The sequence below is a fragment of the Coffea arabica genome, chromosome 9e (genome assembly GCF_036785885.1).
Source record: "Coffea arabica cultivar ET-39 chromosome 9e, Coffea Arabica ET-39 HiFi, whole genome shotgun sequence".
Lineage (NCBI taxonomy): Eukaryota > Viridiplantae > Streptophyta > Magnoliopsida > Gentianales > Rubiaceae > Coffea > Coffea arabica.
Genome location: NC_092327.1, coordinates 14,816,017 through 14,833,874, shown reverse-complemented (window position 1 = coordinate 14,833,874; position 17,858 = coordinate 14,816,017). Strand labels below are relative to the sequence as shown.

General features: G+C 40.7%; 1 pseudogene; it reads left to right on the top strand.

The window, feature by feature from the left end:
• Positions 1-12,678: 12,678 nt before the first annotated feature.
• LOC140014609 (uncharacterized) lies at positions 12,679-17,291 on the top strand (annotated as a pseudogene).
• Positions 17,292-17,858: the final 567 nt, after the last annotated feature.

The following is a 17,858-nucleotide window of genomic DNA, read 5'->3' as shown; positions in this document are numbered from 1 at the left end:
TCATCAGTTGCCACCTCTTCCACTTCATTTTCATTTTCTTCAATTAAAGGTGGCATATCGACATAATCACTTTCATCATCCATCACAATTTCACCATTATCACGGAGGATCATAGTATGCCGGTTAGGGCATTGAGAAGAAATGTGACCAACTTTTTTTTTTGGCTAAACCCCGTTCATAGGGTAGGGACGCCAACTCCTTTTTTATTAAGGAAATAAAACAAGTACAACGATATTGAGAGGGCTAAACTTGACTGCAATGCACAAAAGCTAAATGTTGTCAACTATAGTACCCCTCTCAGTCGACCTCGATATATTGGAGTTCCTAGATAAGTAAATGGAAATGCTTGGAATCGAAATCCCAACATCGATGAAACCAACTGTCGCTGTTCCTCTGTGGCATGAGAGGAAATAAAAAAAGGTACTCTTGTGAACATTCACCTTTTGACTCAAATATGCCTGGTATGTTTTCAACAATTCTTTGATCGCCGCTAAACGTTTCAGAGAAGCCCAAGTAAAGACCATAGTATCATCAGCAAACGCCAGATAAGGAACCTATGTCCTATCCAAGACATAAAAGTGACGGTGGTCCTGCAGAAATAGATGATGGAAACCCTTTCCTCAAAACTCCGCAACAAGAACAAATAATGATGGGGATAATGGATCTCCCTACCGAACTCCCCTTGATGACTTGAAAAAACCCGATGGTTCACCATTAATCAACATTGTGAACCAATTGCTTCCTTAAAACAGAAAGGACCATTCCACCCAATCATAGGCCTTCTCCATATCAAGTTTAAAGATAATATTAGGATGTACCAACTTCCTATCTAAATCATGACACAACTCCTGAGCAGTTAATATATTATCAATTATCCCTCTGCCCGAAATAAATCCAGTTTTCCATGGAGATACAAGCAGAGACAAAATCTTACCTAGTTGATTTGTCAGGATTTTTGACACTGTGACTGTCCCACCTCCCCTTAGGGCGTACCCCAGGGTTCGGCGGGTTGCCTGCCCAACTCTCGTCAGGACTCACTCACTCATAGCTCAACAAAAAAAATGTACATCCATAGAAAATAAATAACACATCCACTTCAACTTAATATATACATTGATGCTCAAATCCAGATACAAAACTTCTATACACCAAAAAAAAACTTCAAAGTGTTTACATTTCGAGTACAATCAACCCTAGTCGGGTACTAGCGTGAGTACAAATTCAAAATTCAAAACAACTAGACAACGCTAGTCTGTACACGTCTCACACCTCGCTCGTACCCCCTGTAAGGAAAAAAAATGACGTGGAATGAGCTAAAAGCCCAGTGAGGTTCTAGATAGCAAGTTGACCATTATTTAAACGTGCAAGTATCACGTAGTAAAGTAATGAGCATGAAAAGTTCATAAAAGTGAGCAATAATACTTCAAGTAGTAAATCTCAAAATGAACGAGTGTAGAGTGCTTTTGTTTTTCAAAAGAAACAATAAGCCAATAAGCAAGAATCATTCTCAAGTATAAGGATACGGATGGCTCTCAGGAGCCAACTTTCCATTGCATCACCAGAGCTTGATCAAGTAAAAGTTGACACTCCGTTAACTTTCAAGTAAGTAACCAATCCAGTGGAGCACCACTTACACTACTCTCCGTCCACCATTCACACCCCCTACCGGGCCCAAAATCCTCAATAAACACTGGTGGTAATACTCGAGTATACCGATTAGTCGAGAAGATAACACTCCACTCGACATCACTAACTACCCATGGTTCGTTATCTAATCGACCAAGCCCTTGCCGGTTCGACTCGATTAACTAGCCAGTGGGGTTTGGGTCCCCAAGAAGTCAATGAGATAACATCTCCAATCGACGGAATTAAAATAAAAGTATGGAGACGGGAATGAGAGGCACCTCCCACTCGGATTGAGTGTGGTACATACTGCTGCTCCACACTTACAAATCAAGTACAAATATATCAAGTTAATTGCAACAATAAACAAGTATATATCATGTTAGGGAAAGTGCGATAAAGTATACTCTTGCCCGATCAACAAATCTCATATCATTTATTTACATTGATCAAGTATTGAAAACAAGTGTCTAGTTCAACCAGGTATTTGGAAGCACTCACCAAAAGATGTGGTGCCTTTACGAGTTACGTTCGAGTATTACTCCGTGTGTGGAATCCAAATCTACGATAAAACATTGTTTAAGAACTTTGGAAATCGACTAAGGGTCGAAACTTAAACGTTTCGTTTAATAAGAACCAAGTAATTGTGTGAGAACCCAGAAAAAAATATTATTTTATTCCTGTGCACCCGATTTCTTTTATTTTTTTATTATATTACTTTTATCAACATTTTATCAGTAAATATAGTTTTTAAATCAGTTTTCTAGTATAAGGTAGTTCGTGAGAAATTAGGAATATATTTTGGACGTGGGACCCGCTAGTGCATTAAGTGAGAGAAATTCGGCCAATTAGGTTAAAGTTTTGCGTAAAGGGATTTTATTACTAGGTATTAGAATATAGTTGGAGGTTACCTAGATGGATTAACCATGAGGGGACAATAAATGACTTCTAGCAACAACAAGGTGCCAAGTGTCCAATTGTGGTTGGATTAGACTTGCCTAACTTTTGGCCTAACTTTCCCTAACTTTACTAAAAGGCTAATGTTGACCAAATCATCTTCATTTCAGCCTTGCCTTGGCCGAACCTCTCTAGCAAACAAAGGAGAAAAACTTCAACCTTCCATCTTCTAATCTTTGCTCAAATCTTGAAAACTAGCCGATTGTTTCTTGAATTCGTCCACAAAATCAACTTCCCAAGGGTGTTTGAAGAGCTTGGTGGTGTTGTTTTGGAAGGAAACCTCCTAAGCTACAATCTTTCTTGAAGAACTAAGGTATCTTGCTTGGAACTCATCTTTTGTTTCTAATTTTGGCCAATTGGTGCCTTATAGTAGCTATATACGTGATTTTTCGGAAGATTTGGTGGATTGGAGTGAAGCTAGCTAATTTTCTGATTTTTGTGGGAATTTTCTGTTTTCCTATGATTGAGATGATTGAGCTGGAATTGATGGTTCTAAATGGCATTATATAGCTCTCTTGTACGTTAATTGTGGTTAATTACGGAAAATTTACGCTTGTGCGGAAAATTTCAGATTTATGGTTACTAATTGGGGGTTTTCTATGGTTGATAGTTGAGCTTCTAATTGGCTATAATTGAGGGGTATTATGACCCCCAATGAAGTATATTCAATGGCTTATGAATTGTTTGGGTGCTTGTGGTTGTGTTGGATAGCTTTTAATGGTTGTCTTGTAGGTTGGAAAAGCTGAAATTTTAGGGGAAATGTTGTCCAAGTGTCTAGGGTATCGGATTCTTATGAGTTGGGTTGAGATTTGATAGAAATGAATAATCTTAGGGTTTATTTCTACTTTTAACCCTAAATGTTATGTATTTTTTATTTCCAAGCTATATTTGGGTCTTGCCTTAATAGTTCCTAGAAAAAGGTATTCTACTTGTGTTTGCGTTTTCATTGTACTTTCTTGATTATTATAGGGCGTGCCGGTGATCCGAGGCTCACGTCGGGCGAAAACTTGTGAAATTTCTTTGTTGAACTTGGTGAGTGTACTACTCACATGTTTGTTATTCCGTGGCTTTCTTCTACTTGAATTCTGTGATTTGGACTAGTTGAGATGATTGTTTGAGCTAGGTGAGGCGAGGGTGTACTTTACCACTCTCGTACTCTCTGGCCTTCTTGACTGGTTATTATATTAGGCTTACTTGACTGTGCTTGTATCACTTGAATACTCTTGACTGTACTTGATTTGGTGTCGATTGGATACCAATCTTTACTGTTCACTCTGAGCTCTACCTCATTGGAAGTCAATGGACTCGAGCCAGTAAGGACTTGGTCGGGGACATTTGACAAGCCATGGGGACTGTATTTGGGAATCTTTGGGTATGAGACCCTTGATTCTGGTATACTCGAGTAATACCAACTCTGTACTGTTTGGTGTTTGGGCCCGGTAAGGGGAAAGTGAGGTGGACGGATAATTGGAGTAAAGAGGAGTCTACGGTCATGATTACCTGGTATACATTGACGGAGAGTCAACGAGATGAGATCAAGCATGGCAAAAGAGGAAAAGGGCTCTTGAGAGCCATCCGTATCCTTTTATTCCTTATACTTGGGTGTTGTTGTTTTTGCTTGCTAGACGTACGTATTTGGATTGAATATTCTTGTGTTTATGTGATCCTGGTAAATTTACGTGACGGTACCTCATTGGGCGAAAGCTCACTCCGTGAATTTTGTTTTCCTTACAGGGATTTACCTTTTGGACTTTTGATTTTGAAGAATGAGTTGAGTAGAGCTAGTTGAGAGATTTTGTATAGCTCCTCAATAGTTGGAAACTTAATTGTACTGGGATTTAAATGCTTCCTTTTGGCTTGTAACCACACGAATGTGGTTTGTAACAGTGGGTGTGTACTCATGTTCAATGTATTATATTTGGCTTGTATATATTCCTTTCAGGGGTTGTAAAAAAAGTTACTTGTATTCGATTGGGTCCTGGCGGATTGTGACGTGGTAGTCACTATTCACTTTACGTTTTAACTTTTGTTTTTCCGTTTCTTGATTGTTGGCTTGGTTGAGTGCGCTAGTAGATTCCCGAACGACTTGAGTTACTGTTTTACCGTTTTAGTAGTCCTGGCGAGAGCTGGGCAGGCAGTCCGCTAACCCCTTTGGTACGCCTTAGGGGAAGGTGGGGCTGTCACAAATTGAAATTCATTTGGAGAATATTCATAAAACACTCGTTCGCTTTCAAATTGTGAAACGTTGTAACAATTATGTTTGAAAAAACCATTTGAGTCAAAAGTACGAGGAAAATGTCTTCGGTGTAGTTGTTATTTCATTTCCCAAGAGTACAAGTTTGGCCAAATTCTAACTTATATACCTCGATAACAGAAGACATATCTATCTTAATGGTTCAAGTGGTATTCGCTCTCAAGCCTTACTCGAGTCGTAAGTATCTCTTTCTAGTCCTCGAGCGTAAATTTGGGCAGCACGCCCTTTGTATTTACCTATTTTCCAGCCATTTATGGCTTCATTCTTTTCCTCAATCAATTCCAAAGTCACACACAAAATCATCTCATTTCAATAGCCATTCCATAGGCTCAAAGTCATACAAGCACAAAATCAAGCTAGGACCATGTGCGGAAATGAAGTTTGAGTCAAGAAACAAAAAATAGATTTGACATTGTTTTGCGTAACGGACACAACCCAGGCTACGCTTATCGGATTGAGGTGAAATTTATACCATTTCGAAGCTAAGACAGAGGGCTACAATTTTGATGAAGACCACTTAGTCCAGTTTCTAGTGTATCCAAGTCATATTCCCAATTTACAAAAGCGGATTCATACCAACAGGCTAGTTAACTGCACTACATTCAAATAGCCATAACTCAAGCTACCGAAGTCCGATTAAGGCGTTCTCAAGGGCTTTGGAAAGCCAAAATATAGGGATAAAAGTTTCATGTTTTGGCCAAAGACTGGTTTGGTATGGATCAAGGTGAAAAATGCAGCCAACATGAGCAAATGTCAAAACTGTCTGCTGGACTCTACCTAGGGCAGTCTCAGGGATATTTTTATCTTTTCACAGGATACGATGCTCCGATTGAGGTGAAATTTTGAAGGAAACTATAAAACATCATTCTATACAATTTTCATGTTTTAGGCTAAGCCTAATTCGGCCTCTAACATGGTGAACTAGAACCAGGCAGAACAGGGTATACCTTAACTTCAATTCTAGAAATTTACTACAATCAAGGTATCAATCTCATTTTTAGCTTGAAACCATCACTACCACCTCTTATACCAACTTATATACATCATATACCACCCATACAACAAGTATGATAAGTGAATCATTCAAACTCTAACTGAAATTCATCACCCCAACCATCCAAAATCACTTGATATAAGCATTACAACCACAAATACAAGCTACTAAGCAACTTCAACATGATTAAGGAAAAAGAGAAGAGTGGTCAGCCATATTACCTCAAAACAAAGCTTGCTAGAGTTATCCTCCACTTCTCCTTGAAATTTTTGGTTCCTTAAGCTTCCCAAGCTCTCAACCTACAAGTTAATCGGTTTAGTTTTTCTTGGTTTCACTCACAACTCTTGATTTGAGGTTGGAAATAGAAACTCTCTTCACTCTTTCTCCCACTCCTTGCTCTCGGATCAAACAAGAAAAAAATGGTGAAGAAATGAGCTAAAATGAAGATAAGAAGGTAAGAAAGTTGGCTTGGTCAAAGGGCCTTAAATGGCCAACACTTGTCACACTTACGTTCTCACAATTTTTTTTCTTTTCTCTCTCTCTTGGGGTGAAGAATTTTGGCTGCCTTGAAGGGTATTTTGGGATGATTTTTGCTGAAATAAAAGTAAGGAGATTGAGGTAATAGAGCAGTGTTCAAGTGGTGTGTTCAATCGGAAAAAAAATGGTACACGTCGGTTCGATCCGATTTTCCTTAAATCGCGTATACTAGAGTTTTAACTTATAATTCACTAACTTATTATTATCACTTCTACTCACACACTTAACAACACCTAAAACTCACTCTTAATCAACAAATTTGATCCACACTCCGCACCAGATAGTCACACTACGGATAGACGTAAAAACCCTAATTCGCACTAACTTGAAATCGAAAAGAGAAAACCCTTACTTCTATCTTCATTTGCACTTATTGTGGGGTGATTAGGTAGTAGGGCTATTATAAAATAATAATTTCCAAATAATTTCCAAATACAAGGGAATTTTTAAGAAAAATATAAGGAATTTGCAAGTCCTCACAGACACGGTCTTCGAACTCACGTTCCATAAACTAATCGGGTGAAACTCTCTCCAATGTACCGTACTCTCCACCTTCGGTAGCAAAACTATGGCCGGGCTTGTTATTCCCCAAGGCAGCTGTGTCCCATTGAAAAAATCCTGTACTGCTAATAATAAATCATCTCAAATGATCACCCAACACGACTTATAAAAACCAGTTCCAAACCCATTCGGCCCAGGAGCACTATCAGCACTGATTGCAAACACCACCTCTCTCAATTTGTCCATGGTTGGTAGGGTACTCAACATAATGTTTTCCTCCTCTTGAACTTGTGGTAACTGAAACTCTAATTGAGGCTCCTTCCTGCCCTTTCTTTCTGATTGAAGAAAGTTAGAAAAAACTCCACAGTTAAACTTTCAATCTCACCCGTATCATGCAGCCAATTCCCTGACTCCCCTTTAATGCGTCCAATATAATTCGAGTTTTCCCTTTGCTTGCAAAATGAATGAAAATATGAGATATTTGCATCACCAGCCTGTATCCACCTTGCTGTCGATTTCTGCCGCCAAAATTCACACTCTTCCACCAGTTGCTGCATGTAAATAGCCCGGGCTTGCTCCAATTGAATTTTGGCCACTTCATCCCTGCATGAATCATACAAGGCCTCCTTAAGCTTCATGTCCTCCTCCGCTGACCGGACATTAGAGAAAACATGTGATACATCGAATGTTAGGAGATTATTTTTTTTTTGTTTTGATTTAAAACCTTAAATTTGTTTTAAATGGACTAGAAACCCTAAATTCTAATAAAAAACCCTAGTTTACTTGTGACTAACTAGTTTTCTTAAATCTCTCATTTTTAATCGAAACCCTAATTGTAATCAATGGAATTGTAAAATCCCGCACATTTTTCTTAAAATCCCTTTTATTTGGAAATTATTACTTTATAATGGCCCTACTACCCAATCGCCCCACAATAAGTGCAAATGAACATAGAATTAAGGGTTTTTCCTTTTCGTTTTCAAGTTATCGCAAAACTAGAGTGTTCACATCTTTTCGTAGTGTTATTATTCGGTACGGAGAGTGTACTAAATTTGATGATTAAGAGTGAGTTTGAGACAAGAAAAAGTGTGTGATTAGAAGTAAGAATTATAAGTTAAAACCCTAGTACGTGCGAAATAAGGAAAAACGGGTTGGACAGACGGGTACCGTTCGCTACCGATTGAGTGACCACTTGAACACCATATTATTACCTTAATCTTCTCACTTTTATTTCAGAAAAATTGGCCCTAAATATCTCCTCCATAGGGCTGAAATTATTGACCAAGAAAAGGGAGGAAAAAGAAAAAAATTAAGATTGAATCTTGTGGTGACACTTGTTGGCAATCCATGGACCTTTGACCAAATGAGTTTCCTTCCTTCTTATCTTTCTTCTTGGCTCCATTCCCTTCCATTTTTCTTCCATCTTGGCCGAAAATAAGAGAGGGAAAAGAGAGAAAAACAACTTCACCTCCAACCTTGATTCTTCCTTGTTGAGTTGAAATTAACCGAACCAAACCGATTAAACTTACTTTTTGGTGCTTGGAAGGCTTGGTGTACTGAAATTTTTGGAAGAAAGTGGTGTCTTTCTCACCTCCAAGGAGCTTTTGGAAGGTACCATGGCTGCCTATCCCTTTACTCTTCCTTAATCTTGTTTAAGTGTGAATAGAAACTTATATTCTTGGTTTATGATGGTTAATCGGTTAGTTTTGATTGATTTGTTGGGTATGGAGCTAGCGTTTATATTTTCAGCTTTGATTATAGTTATCTACCTCTTAATTGATGTTATTGAGTTAGTAATTGGTCGGTTTGATGATAGAGCACTTGTTAGATATGGATTTCTAGAGTAAAAGTGCAAAAGCCAGAAATTGGAAACCAATCTGCCCTGTTCTGTCCGGTTCTGGTTGACCATGAGGGAGGCCGAATTAGGATTACCATAAAACATGAAAGTTGTATAGAATTATGTTTTATAGTTTCCTGTAAAATTTCAGCTCAATCCGAGTACAGTAACATGTATAAAGACAAAAATACCCCTGACTGCCATAGGTAGAACTTTAGGGACAGTTTTGACATTTCACCAATCTGACCTTGTCTGTTCACCCTGATGCGTACTAAACTAGCATTTGGTCAAAACACAGAAGTTGTAGTGCTATGTCTTACTTTCCAACGCCCCTAAAAATGTCTTAATCGGAATTCGGTAGCCTGAGTTATTGTCATTTACGCATAGTGCAGTTAACTAGCCCGAATGTGAGATTCTGGTTCTGTCATTTGAAATTTGACCTAGATACACTACGAACTGGACTGAGTGGTCTTCATCAAAGTTGTAGGCCTTTGTCTTAGCTTCGAAACGGTATAAATTTTACCCCAATCCAATAAGTGTAGCCTCGGTTGTGTCTCTTACGCAAAATAGCGTCAAATCTGTCTTTTGTTTCTTGACTCAAACTTCATTTCCGGACATTTTCCTAACTTGATTTTGTACTTGTACGACATTGAGCCTATTGAAATGAGATTATTTTGTGTGTGACTTTGGGACTGTTTGAGGAAAATATTGAAGCCATAAATGGCTGAAAAATAGGTAAACACAAGGGGCATGCCACCAAATTTTCACTAGAGGACTAACCTAGCCATTGGCGTTCTAGTTCTGTATTTTGCAAATTTGACTTGGATACACTGAAAACTGGATTGAGGTGTCTTCATGGAAGTTGTAACCTTTTGTCTAAGCTTCGAGACACTATCTAGCACATGTTGATCCAATAACCACCGCTCCAGTTATGGTCAAAATCGTGTAACCCATTTTGTACCATTTTCATTCCCGCGCAGGCGCACGTGCATTTCTCAACCGTTTTTGCCGTTTTGGACCGTTTAGGACTCCTTTTGTTATTTTGTTACAATTCCGGCCGTTTCGACCAATTTCGACATTCTTTTGGCCTTAACGTCATTTTTGACCGTTTTTGATTACTTTTTACCGTTTTCGATCGTTTAAGTTATAAACTACTATTGTATGGCCGTTTCACTTATGTGTGTATATATTCTGTCAATATAGACTGTGGGGCTTTTGACGGTGACGGTCAAGCTCAGTGAATTGTATCGTTTTTCGTGCCAAGCTTTATCAAGTGAGTAATTGGGTTGTTTATTGATGTGAAATTATCAAAGTGCTTTCTATATGTTAAAAGAGTACTTAGGCGAGGGTGCACTTTATCTCACTCGACCTAAGCCCATCCTTTGTTTTGCTTTCATATGTGCGAATATAAGTCTTATGTTGAGTATCACCCTTTTGTTGTGTGCTGATGGGGTGGTTACATGACTTGAGTTGAACCCCTTTTTGCTGTGTGCTGTTGGGGTAAGTACTTTGTTATGTACTTTATTAAGAGATATCATGTATTGAGAGATTGGATATCTCAGGGCTTGTGATAGCATCATAGTACGTGACCACGTCTACAATGGCTCGAGTGATCAAGGGGGTGAGGATCGCATGCAAGCTCCAAGTGGATCCATTACTAGAGCTCGAGCAAAGAGACTTCGTGAGCAACTCAGTGTACTTATTCAGGCCAGACACAAGTCCTTTGAAGGATTCGTACACTCAAGTGAAGGTGATCGCGGTCCGGTATTGAGCATTGAAGCTACACCTGAGTATTAGGGTCTTATCAAACCCTAGTTAGTGAGATTCGCATTATAGTCATTTAATTCCACATTAGTTGATTAGATTGAATAATTGGCTAAGTGCATGTTGCATATAGAAATGCCAAGGGAAGATTACTTTTTAGTCATCATTATTTGTTAAGGTGAGCTGCCTTGGAGGGAAAGCCCACATGAGGCCCGATCCATCGAGGGCCCATATTAGCACACATTTAGTTCCTTTTCCTTACTAGTTTAGGGTTTACTTGTAGCCTATATAAGGCACCCCATTACTCCCACAAAGGTACACACTTTTATGATATAAATATTGAGAGAGTTTTCTCCATAGCTTTCGAGCAAACCTTGAACAACTTAGAGTTATACTCTAGTGTTCTTGTTCGGTTTATCAATTCAAGAATCGCACTTGAATTGTGGCGCCTTCTACACTTGCCTGAGGTTCACTAATTCGTTTGATTACGGGTTGAGATAGTATCAACAAGTTCGTAGCCACGGGGATTAGAGGGGTTGTAGGGTTTCCGCTGCCACCGTTTCTTGCATCCGACGTCAAATCCAACAAGCGATATTGGGTCGTGAATCTCCTCACCAACGAGATTCGTATCAGCTGGCATCAGAGCTAGCTTGTTGGTAACATCGTTATCCCTCTTTTCGTGCCTTAATTCGTATCTATCTCGGTAGCTAAAAAAAAAAAAAATTTTTGTGCACGTTGCATTCTGGCCGCAAGTTCCTGGCTGCGAGTTTCCTTTGTTTTCGAGTCTGGTCATCATTGTTTGTTTCTATCTTGTTGTCGTATTCAATTTCTGGAATTTCTGGAAGTCAAGTGTGTTGTGTTTGGTTTGGTGGTGTGGATTCCAGCAGTCGCTAAAATCAAAAAAAAAAAGAAACAAACCCACACCGCTAGTGTTCTTATTGTCGCTTCCGTATTGCTGTGTCCGTTGAACCTTGTGCAATCTGTGCCTTGTTATTGCCAATTACTGCTGAGTCTCGGGTGGATAAATCTGGTCATGTCTTGCTGATTGTTTTCTCCACCGCTTGGGACTAGCAAATTGAAGAATCAAGCGGTGCTAGTAACATCGAGTAAACTCAGCCAGACCTGGGAAAATTCTGGGTAGCCTAGACCAGTGTTCATTCGAAGTTGCTGCTGTACAAAAAAAAAATTAAAAAAAAAAAACACAGCAAGCACATTCGAAACAAGAGTGTCTTGCATGCTTTTATTGAATTGAGAAACCCATTCGGCTGAACAACTAGAAAAAAAAAATAAAGAAACAGCCGCTACAAGGGTTCTACACCAACCAGCTTCTAAAACCGAAGGGGCTACCAACGTCATCCTATTTCCTAATTTATAGCCACCACTTGCCCATACTTATCCCCAGTCTTGGTACCCTTTCCAAGCACTTGGGAAAGGATCCAGTCGGCTGAACTTCAAAAAAAAAAAAAAACCAAAAGGGACCGACAAGACCAAGTGGCCCTCCAACTCACTTGTCTTCTATTTGGTAGCCGGTCCTTCCCTGGAGTTACTCCTAAGGTGTGTCCACACCTCTGCAACAAAAAGAAACCAGCACCTTGAGTCAGCTAGAACAAGAGTAAACATTCCACGAAAATCCAGCAAAGCAAAAGGACCAATTTTCTTGTCGGTTAGAGCATTGAGCATCGTTCGTAATTTTTTGTAGCTTTTGTGTCCATTCTTTTTCTCATTTTTACTCTTGAATATATTCTACCACTCCATTCCTAGTGTCCTAATTTTGTTTTCCAAGAAAATCTCTACTCTTATGAATCTCAAATTCTAGCGTGAACTTGATTTTTAAGCTAAATTTGAGCACTTGAGGAGTTCTACTTTCTTCAAGGTTTTGCAAGGGGCTGTGAGAAAATATTTTGGTAAGCTTATTAGAGTGATCTGAGTGACCATACACGAGTGTGAGCGTATACACTTAGGGAGTGAAGTGAGAAAAAAAAAACAAAAAACAAAAAAAAAGTTACTTTTTCCCCTATTTCCTTTTCTTTGCTATTAACCCTTGCAGGTACACTTGAGACTCCATGTCTAGTGGAAACGAAGGAGTATCCCGTCCCATGAACTTTGAACAGATGATGGAGCAAATAGAGAGGCGTTTCCAACGCATGCTAGAACCCATTCAAGATGAGTTGCTGCAACTCCGAGGTCTGGAAGCCAAAAACCTCTAAGTCCATGCGAAGGCGAAGGGACGTGGAGGAGTCGTCCGATGGTTCCAATAATGATGATGATGATGAGGAACCTCGAATTCGACCAAGGCAAAGGAACCAGACTGGACCTACCGATGTATTCAAGGGAATCAAGATGCAAATCCCTGAGTTCAAAGGACGGTCCGATCCCGAGGCCTTTCTCGAATGGTTATCGAAGATCGAAATGGTCTTTTCTTGCCAAAACTACATCGAGGTGCAAAAGGTGCAATTGGCCACCATGGAATTCACTGAGTACGCTGTGGTTTGGTGGGACCAAATCAAGAAGTCTAGAAGGAGGAATGGGCTACCTGAGCTCATTCCATGGCCCGAGCTTCGAGCCATGATGTGCACCCGCTTTGTACCTGGACATTACACTAGGGATTTGTACCACCGGTTACAAACCTTAGTCCAGGGCAACCGGAGTGTGGATGAGTACCACAAGGAGATGGAGATCCTGATGCTTAGAGCGGATGTACAGGAGGATCCTGAAGCCACCATGGCGAGATTCTTGAGCGGGTTACGACCCGATATTGCTGAACGAGTGGAACTTCAACATTACACTGAGTCAACTTGCATGAGCTTGTAGACAAGGCTATTAAGGTCGAGCAAAGGCTCAAGAGGAGGGGTACCACTCGATCGAATTTCGGCAATACCACCTACTCTACCAACCGCCCATTCCAACCAAGGAATGATTCTCGGCCTTCACCAAATGCTCCTACACCAAAGTCGAGATTCGAGGGAGGTAAGGTGGGCAACCCTAGTATTAGTAAGCCGCCCTCTTCTACTCCAAAATTTGAGGAGCCTAGGGTACAAACTAGAGCTCGTGATACTCGATGCTTCAAATGCCAAGGTAGAGGCCATATTGCTAGTCAATGTCCCAATCAAAGGACTATGATTATGATGCAAAATGGTGAGATCGTGAGTGAGGACGAAGCCGAGTACGATGGCATACCACCTCTTGACGGAGGTAGTGATGGGGAATCGCCAAATGAAGAGGAGTTTAGTGCACCCGAGGGTCATTTTGGGACTGCATTGGTTGCAAGGAGAGCATTAACTGCACGTGTTAAGGAGGACGAGCTTCAACGGGAGAACATTTTCTACACCAGGTGCTTCGTCAACCAAGCACTTTGTAGTGTGATTATTGATAGTGGGAGTTGCACAAATGTTGCTAGTTCACTCATGGTGGACAACTTGAAGTTGCCTACAAGGGATCACCCGCGACCCTACAAACTCCAATGGCTCAACAACTCTGGGGAGGTTCGAGTAACCAAGCAGGTTCTTATATCCTTCCAAATCCATAAATATTCTGATGAAGTATTATGTGATGTAGTTCCTATGCAGGCTAGTCACATTATACTAGGTAGGCCTTGGCAGTTTGACAGACAGGTGACTTTTGATGGTGTGACTAATAAGTATAGCTTCTTGTACAACAGTAAGAAAGTCACACTAGCTCTCCTTTCCCCCAAACAAGTGCATGAGGACCAATTGAAATTGCAACAAGAGTTTGAGAAGTATAGTGCAAAAAGGAAAGAAAATGAGAGAGCCGAGGCAAAAAAGGAGAGGAAAAAGGCTATAGATAGCTCGGCAAGTGAGGTAAAAATCGAGGGAAAACAAATGCTCCTGATGAAAGCCAAGAAAGTGAGGAAGTTAATGAGAGATGAGCAGCCACTTCTTATGCTTGTTAGCAAGGAAGTAGCTCTGAATGTGCATGAACTTGATACTGATATACCTCTCGAGGTTAAGTCTCTTTGACAGGAGTACGATGATGTCTTCCCCGAGGACGTCCCAAGTGGATTGCCACCACTTAGGGGCATTGAACATCAAATTGACTTCATCCCTGGAGCTTCATTGCCAAATCGTCCAGCTTACAAGAGCAACCCGGAGGAGACTAAGGAGTTGCAAAGGCAAGTGGACGAGTTGCTAGGCAAAGGATGGGCACGTGAGAGTTTAAGCCCGTGTGCTGTTCCAGTCATTCTGGTGCCCAAGAAAGATGGTACGTGGAGAATGTGCACCGATTGTAGAGCCGTAAATGCCATCATGGTAAAGTATCGTCACCCTATACCTCGCTTAGATGACATGCTTGATGAGTTACATGGGGCTGTGTTCTTTACCAAAATTGATCTCAAAAGTGGGTACCATCAAATTAGGATTAAGGAGGGGGATGAATGGAAAACTGCCTTCAAGACTAAGTATGGATTGTATGAGTGGTTAGTAATGCCTTTTGGGCTAACTAATGCACCTAGTACCTTCATGAGGTTAATGAATCATGTTCTGCGTCCATTCTTAGGAAAATTTGTGGTAGTTTACTTTGATGATATCTTAATTTATAGCAAGTCTTATGATGAGCATCTAGAGCATATTAGGGCTGTTATGGATGTACTTCGAAGAGAGAAGCTCTATGCCAATCTCAAGAAGTGTAATTTTTGCACTAACGAGCTTGTGTTCCTAGGGTTTGTTATAAGTGCGCAGGGAATGAAGGTGGATGATCAAAAGGTTCAAGCTATTCAAGAGTGGCCGACACCACGGTCCGTGGGTGATGTTCAAAGCTTCCATGGACTTGCGGGTTTCTATAGGAGATTCGTGAGGGACTTTAGCACTATTGCTGCACCCTTGACCGAGTTGATCAAGAAGAATGAGAACTTCCATTGGGGAGATTCTCAAGAACAAGCCTTTCGCACTTTAAAGCACAAACTCACACATGCACCTGTACTTGCTTTACCTGACTTTTCTAAGACATTTGAAATTGATTGTGATGCTTCAGGTATTGGAGTTGGAGCTGTGTTGAACCAAGGAGGAAGACCTATTGCCTACTTTAGTGAGAAACTCAATGGGGCTGCACTAAACTACTCAACTTATGATAAAGAGTTGTACGCCCTCATTCGAGCACTACAAGTGTGGCAACACTACTTAAGGCCTAAGGAGTTCGTGATACACACTGATCATGAGTCCCTTAAGTACCTTAAGGCCCAGCACACCTTGAGCAAGAAGCATGCAAGATGGATTGCATTCGTGGAGTCCTTTTCGTACGTGATTAAATACAAGGCTGGTAAGTCTAATGTGGTTACGGATGCACTCTCCCGAAGGTACTCTCTACTCACCTCATTAGATGCTAAGTTGTTAGGGTTTGAGCTGATTAAAGAGCTCTATACCCAAGATAGTGACTTTGGTGAGCTTTACACTTCTTGCAAACGCACTGGGCAAGGTAAGTTCTTCATTTCCGATGGATACTTGTTTTGTACCAATCGGCTTTGCATCCCACATGGATCACTCCGAGAACTCTTGGTAAGGGAATCCCACTCAGGTGGACTTATGGGACACTTTGGGGTTGATAAGACTCTTGTCATGCTGCAGGAACACTTCTATTGGCCGCACATGAGGAGAGATGTTGCACGGGTGGTGGAACGGTGCTTAGCTTTGTAAGAAAGCTAAATCCAAGGTACACCCGTATGGCCTTTACACCCCATTACCTATTTCTAGTGCACCATGGGTAGATATTTCTATGGATTTTATACTTGGTTTGCCTAGATCCAAGTATGGCCATGACTCCATTTATGTGGTAGTGGATAGGTTCTCTAAAATGGCACACTTCATTGCTTGTCATAAAACGGATGATGCATCTCATATTGCTAACTTAATCTTTAAAGAGGTTGTGAGATTGCATGGCATTCCTAGGACCATTGTATCTGATAGAGATGTTAAATTTCTGAGCTACTTTTGGAAGACACTCTGTTCAAAGTTAGGCACCAAATTGCTATTCTCTACTGCTAGTCACCCCCAAACTGATGGCCAAACTGAGGTGGTGAACCGTAGATTAGGTACTTTGTTGCGTGCCATCATAAAAAAGAACTTGAAATCATGGGAAGAGTGTTTACCTCATGTTGAGTTCGCTTATAATAGGGCTATCCATTCTACTACTGGTTTCTCTCCATTTGAATGTGTTTATGGCTTTAATCCGCTAACACCACTTGATCTAGTGCCATTACCTAGTAATGAGCGGCACATTTGGATGGTAAGAAACGTGCAGAGTTTGTTAAGCAACTGCATGAGAAAGTCAGGGCTAACATTGAGAGGAGAACTGCTCAATATGTCAAGCAAGCTAACAAGGGTCGCCAAAAGTTGATCCTTGAACCTGGAGATTGGGTGTGGTTACACATGCGCAAGGAACGTTTTCCTGAACAAAGGAGAAACAAATTACAACCACGGGGTGATGGACCCTTTCAAGTGTTGGAGCGCATCAATGACAACGCCTACAAACTTGATCTTCCTGGTGAGTATGGCATTAGTGCTACATTTAATGTTTCTGACTTAGCCCCTTTTGATGCAGATGATGCTTTTGATTTGAGGGCAAATCCTTCTCAAGAGGAGGGGAATGATAGCATCATAGTACGTGACCACGTCTGCAATGGCTCGAGTGATCAAGGGGGTGAGGATCGCATGCAAGCTCCAAGTGGATCCATTACTAGAGCTCGAGCAAAGAGACTTCGTGAGCAACTCCGTGTACTTATTCAGGCCATACACAAATCCTTTGAAGGATTCGTACACTCAAGTGAAGGTGATCGCGGTCCGGTATTGAGCATTGAAGCTACACCTGAGGATTAGGGTCTTATCAAACCCTAGTTAGTGAGATTCGCATTATAGTCATTTAATTCCACATTAGTTGATTAGATTGAATAATTGGCTAAGTGCATGTTGCACATAGAAATGCCAAGGGAAGATTACTTTTTAGTCATCATTATTTGTTAAGGTGAGCTGCCTTGGAGGGAAAGCCCACATGAGGCCCGATCCATCGAGGGCCCATATTAGCACACCTTTAGTTCCTTTTCCTTACTAGTTTAGGGTTTACTTGTAGCCTATATAAGGCACCCCATTACTCCCACAAAGGTACACACTTTTATGATAAAAATATTGAGAGATTTTTCTCCATAGCTTTCGAGCAAACCTTGAACAACTTAGAGTTATACTCTAGTGTTCTTGTTCGGCTTATCAATTCAAGAATCGCACTTGAATTGTGGCGCCTTCTACACTTGCCTGAGGTTCACTCATTCGTTTGATTACGGGTTGAGATAGTATCAACAAGTTCGAAGTCACGGGGATTAAAGGGGTCGTAGGGTTTCCGCTGCCACCGTTTCTTGCATCCAACGTCAAATCCAACAAGCGATCTTGGGT